Source organism: Solanum pennellii, chromosome 11 (assembly GCF_001406875.1).
Source record: "Solanum pennellii chromosome 11, SPENNV200".
NCBI lineage: Eukaryota > Viridiplantae > Streptophyta > Magnoliopsida > Solanales > Solanaceae > Solanum > Solanum pennellii.
This window is the reverse complement of record NC_028647.1, coordinates 7627318-7633284: the sequence shown is the minus strand read 5'-3', so window position 1 is coordinate 7633284 and position 5967 is coordinate 7627318.

Below are 5967 nucleotides of genomic sequence, written 5' to 3'. Positions count from 1 at the left end.
AATTGTTGTTTTTGTGTTGTGTTACTTTGGGCGAGTCATTTGTTTCTTGCTGAATGATATCTATGACTCATCGAGTGGTTTGGCGAGTTTTTCTGCACTTTTTTGAAAATTGATGTTTCAATATTCATTTGGCAGCGCATTAATTTTGTTTGCTCATTTTGATAGATATGATTAGACAGTTAGTACTAGAAAAGGTTCCACCACCCCAAAAAGGGTGAAAGGGTTGTTATTGCTATGGAGGTTGCACCTCAGCGATTTACTAGACCTCGACCCACTCAAGTAAGTGGTCAAACAAAGGAAAAGCATCCAAGGAGCCCAGCTCGAGAAATTCTAGCTCTGATAGCATGAGCGTATATTCCACCCACGTCACCATATTTTATTTTGAGAGTGAAAATGAAGTGGGGTCTGGGACTCCAATTTATGACTCAGAGTCAGTTGATGACCAAACACTGAAACGAAGACCTGCTGAGCTATGCTCTAGAGCACTTCATCGTCTAGGACGACTTCCAACACTCCCGACACCTCCAGCACTAGCAACAAAACCTGCACCCCAAGTGCCTTCAACCCCAGCACCTTTGCCCCGCTCTAGAACCGGTTGATGGTCGTCGGTATGAAGATAATTCTGGATGAGAAGAGTTGTCTAAAAATGGGGTTTTGGATAGGTACCCTCATGTGTGGGAGACGTTACGCTTCAACAAGTTTCAGCAGTTAACAAAACCCTTAATCCTTTTTTTTCCTAATGGGTTCAATAGTTTTATGCAGGGTATGCATATTTGATTCGAAAGAGAAAAAAGAGTGTTCGGTCAATGGCACCGGTCGATTATGTAGAGGTGCGAGGCAAGAAGATCCTGTGCACTGAAACCAACATCAATAACTTATTGGATTGCAACACGCGCACCGTCTGAATTTTTGACTAATAAGATATAAACCAAGACATTGGATGACTAAAATGGGTGGTAGGCCCTACTTTTTTATGATGTTACGCCCCCATGTATTGCGGAGGGGTACCAATTAAGAAAAAAGATCAAAATGAATCAATCATCAGGCACCCAAAAACTCTGGGGTGAATCATTGATCGGGATAAGCTGAATTTGGTGTACATTATCGCATAGAGATGGCAATGCGAGCCAAGCAGAGTCAAGGCCTCATTGCCCTTTCCTATTCTTATAAGTAATTTATGTTGCCGAGATGGTGTGCAATTGATGGAAAAGACTGATGTTTAGGTGAAAGCTACCTCATCTACTCACATCCAGAGGATTAGGGTGAAGTACACGATGGATGAGGCAGAGCAATGAAGGCAGCACTGATAGACACCTCTCCGGTAATTGATGTTAAGGTCATAGAGGTCGATGCCCCTCAATCCAATCCAGTAGTTGAGCCATCAGGTATACCCAACTCATCCACTTCTACTACACCTGTTTCCCATCCCCCATTGATGTAGGCTCTAATTTACAAAATGGGCAACCTTGCCTATTCGGTTTATGTGAGGTCCACAAGGGTTAAGGCAGTTGTCTCGGGCATAATAGAGAGATTTATAGCTGCTATTTTAGATCCCATTAGGGAGGAGCTAAGGGGACAACATGAGTTGATTACGTCCCATGGCCTAGCATTGGATGCTCTCACTGTTTGGGTGGAGTCTTGTGCGCAGGGTGATAGCCAGTAGATGATTTCGCAACATTGAAAGTTGATATTGCTGGGTTGTGACTTGATGTGGCTGAATTCCACTGACATCTCAATTTTGTGGGGCAATATAGAGATTCCTAAGGTCCCCAATTTAGATATGCCAGCTATTTTTTATATCCCTCCTGCTACTATGATCGGATATGTTATTGTAGTTGATGATGGTGATGAGTTAGATACACCCGAGATTGATGATCAGGAGGGATTGGTAAAGCCTGAGGATGTAGTGTACGTGGACTTGGAGGACTTTGAGGGTGAGATAGTCCAGATGATTACATAGACCTCATTGTTTGACACCTCGAGGATAGATTCTAGTGGATCCCAACCTACAGAGGAGGTCGTTGTGCAGCCACCCAGTGTTGGAGGAAAGTCAAGCACAGATGCCCTAATTGAGGCTACCCTAGGTTTGTATAGTTCATCTCAGGCTTAGCCTGATAGGGGATCTTGACTCTCCTTCACTTTTATTTAATTTTGGGACATTTGTTTTCTTTTGAGGACATTGTTTAGTTTTTTTTATGGGGTTAAGGTATCTTGATACCTATCATTTTGGGTTGTTTTGTTTTGGATGTTTGTATGTATTTTTACAATTTTGGTGCTACTATTTGTGTTCGAAACTTCTCATTCATGATGGCTTTAATTGTGATTATTGGTTTTATCTCATTGATCAACTCTTAATTACTAGATTTGTAAATATTGTGGATGTTATCTTATATATTTGAGTGTCGGTTGTGATCAATATCGATGACTTAAATAGTGCTTCTGATGAACAATATGGTGTGCTAGTCCAACGAGGAAATTTGAGTTGTGTAAGTCTTGTGAACTCTTAGATCTCATTGTGACTAACCAATTTCTCAAGGTGAATTTTTGCACCGTTACACGTGAGCTTAAATTATAGAGTCATGATCAATGATTGTGTTGAACGCCTTGTGTGGTGAGGTTTACTTGAAATATGTGCATGGTGATATCTAGAACTCACCTAATTGGTCCAATTAACTATTTTGGTGACTGGTGGAAATAATCATAGGCATAAATCTTTGACAGTGAACAAACTTGCTATAATTTTTGTGTGACCACCTTGTGAGTGTGTGACATAGCTTGACATCATTTGATACTAACCTTTTCTTTGGATGAAACATGAACACAAACGGTTTTGTTCTCCCCACTTAAAATCTTCATAAAGCATTGGTCTGTTTGAATAGTCAACTTAGGTCAAAAGTTTATGTTAGGAGTGTGGTAAGAATGAGGAAAGAAATTGAGCAAGAATTTTGTGAAATCCATCTTTGAAAGCTTGTGTTGAAGAAAAAAAATGGATTCTATCCATATAAAAAGGGAAAAGGGACGGATTTACCCCCGAACTTTAGTAAATGGTAAGTCTATTTCCTTCGTTATACTTTGCGTACACATATGTCCCTACCGTCCAATTATAGGTACAAATATACCCCTCTCACTAACAGACCCTTATTTTACACGTGTCTTAATCCTATTAAACTATCTGTTTGACCCATTTTTTTAACCCATAACCCAACAATCCACCCCATAACCCATAATCCACCCAATACACACTAAAGGAATCCTAATTAAAACACCCAAATTGACATTCACATTTCACCCGTCTAGTCCAGATCCCAGAGAAAAAGAGTTGGCAAGTCCTGATGTGAAACTAAGCAAAGGTAGTGGGTATCATGTTATCGTTGGGCCAGAGAAGCCCGTCTGGCTGAATTCCCCTGGTTCTTCAGAAAATGAATCTCTGTTAGATGATGAGAGAAAGGCCCCAAAGAAAGCTAAATCCAATAACCACCATGACCACTGTAGGAAACATAGATAAAAAAAAAAAGTCCAAGGACAAGGAGCATAAAAGAAGGAGAAGAGAGGAGAAAAGACTCAAATGTCGTATGTGATAACTTATCCGGACCTTGTTAATTCATAAGTTCGTTCAAATGTTAAATGCCATAACTTTTGCTCCTGCTTCATGGAAGTTCCATTTGTTGTGTACCTTTGTATATTTTGCACATTTCTCCTGTAAAGATTACCTTTCATTTCTCACTCCCACTTCAACAAAAATCAACAAGGTCAGTATAACTCATTTGTTGTATCTTGTAAGCATACAAGATAGCAAATGCAATTCGGGTGATAGCAAATGCAATTTGGGTGAAATGTAAATGTTAATTTGGGTGTTTTAATTAGGATCTCTTTTAGTGTGATATTGGGTGGGTTATATGTTATGGGGCGGATTATTGGGTTATGGGTTAAAAAAATGGGTCAAACAAATAGTTTAATAGGATTAAGACACGTGTAAGAAAATACAGGTCCGTTAGTGAGAGGGGTATATTTGTACCTATAATTGGACGGCAGGGACATATGTGTACGCAAAGTATAACGAAGGACATAGACGTGCCATTTATTAAAGTTCGGGGGTAAATCCGTCCCTTTTCCCTATGAAAAGACAAAAATAAAAGCAACAAAACTAAAGTAATGAAAATTTTGTATTAATTGTGCATTGTTAAAAGAAAAAAGGATGTATAGTGAGCTATACCAAAAAATTTGTGTGTTTGAATATGTCAAGGATGAGTTGTGAAGATAAAAAGAATGAAAAAAAAAGGGAAAGAAGCAAAATTTGAGCCATGCTTCATGAATATGGAAGTCACTAAGCCAAAATGATCATACATTTACCCTCTGCTGGATTACAAGCCTTGAAAAAACTTGATCTTGCATTACGCGAATGATGTGTTGATCTAAAAATATGGGCAAACCTATGGGTAAATCATGCATGGGTTTATCATTAAGAGCGTGAGAGATGATTTTGATTCCTAAAATTGTAATCTTTGATTGGCTTTTTGAGAGCATGGAATCATTCTTGGTGTTAGTGCATTTGAATACTCTTGTTAAGCATGAATTTGCATTTGAAATGAGTATTGTGAGCTTGAACTCTATCTGATGATGGCTAGTCATAGTTTGAAACTTGTAGTGCACATAGGAGATTGCTTGTGTAGATTGAACCTCGTGTGCATTCATGTTGAGTCTCAAGTAACATTATTTGTTGGCATCCCTGTTGGTCTGATTGATCTTGTGTTTTACTTGAGGGGCAAGCAAAATTTTAAGTTAGGGGTGTTGATAAGTCGTGGTTTTGGACTTATTGAGGATTTATTATTAAAGGATTTAGAGTCCTCAATGTCTATTTTACGGTCATAATTGATGTTAATATGTTGATATACACCAATAAAGGCTTAAGAGTGAGGCAAGGACATCATGATGCAAAAGAAGTGAAAAAGTTGTAAAAGTTGAAGAAAAGCATATTGGAGCTTGCCGAGTAGGCTTCCATCTAGCCTAAAGTTTTAGAAATATATCCATGGACAACACCAACTTGGTGAGCACATGGGAAATTTGGCGACACACTAAATGGATCAGCGATAGTGATCAAGTTCGCCAAAAGTTCCAGAATAATTTTGATGGATGAGCCAAGCCAAAAGGAGAGAAGAAGATCAACTCGGTGGATTGCCAAACTGATCGGCGATCCGACTTACTTCACTAAATTGACTATGTGCTGAAATTTTGGAAACGTATAAATACAATTTTTCAAAGAAGAAAAAATGTTCCTGCACTATTTACTTTTGGAGTTTTGAGAGTTTTTACATTTTAAAACATTGTATTTACATTTTTTTATTAGAGTTTGGGATTTGGAATTAGTTATTATAAGATTTTAGCTTTGATTTAAACATTTGGAAATTGCATATCGTTAGCCTATTCAGATGAAAAACATTGTTGGTAACGATTTATTGCTTTTCATCATGCTGCGCTAAAACCCCTTACCTTAGGGGTGTGATTATGTAGTTGAATGCGTTAATTAGTTAGTGGGTGTTATGAGTTGTTGATTTTAATATTGTTTTGAAGTGGATTCAATAAATTGTTCATGTTTTAATTGAGTAATTGTAGTTGCAAATAAAACTCTAGCTTAGTTCTCAAGTTGAGAAAGAGGTTAAAGAATAGAATGATTGATTTGATTGTGTCTTTACAAACCCAGCTTAAAAGATAGGGTTAATTAATGAATTGGGTTGTTTGGTTGTGTTATGCTTGTTGAGATTCGAATTGATTGAGAAATGACTATTGTATTAAAAATCTAGCCTACCCATTGAGATTCAATAACTTTAAGCAACTAGTAATCACCCATTACGAGAAATCAATATTCAACTGATCACAATTCTAAGGTTCAATATCTACTTGTTTACTTCCCGTATTTAAAAATGTTTGTCTTAAATTGGTTACCAAATCCCCCTCCCCCCCTCCCCCCCC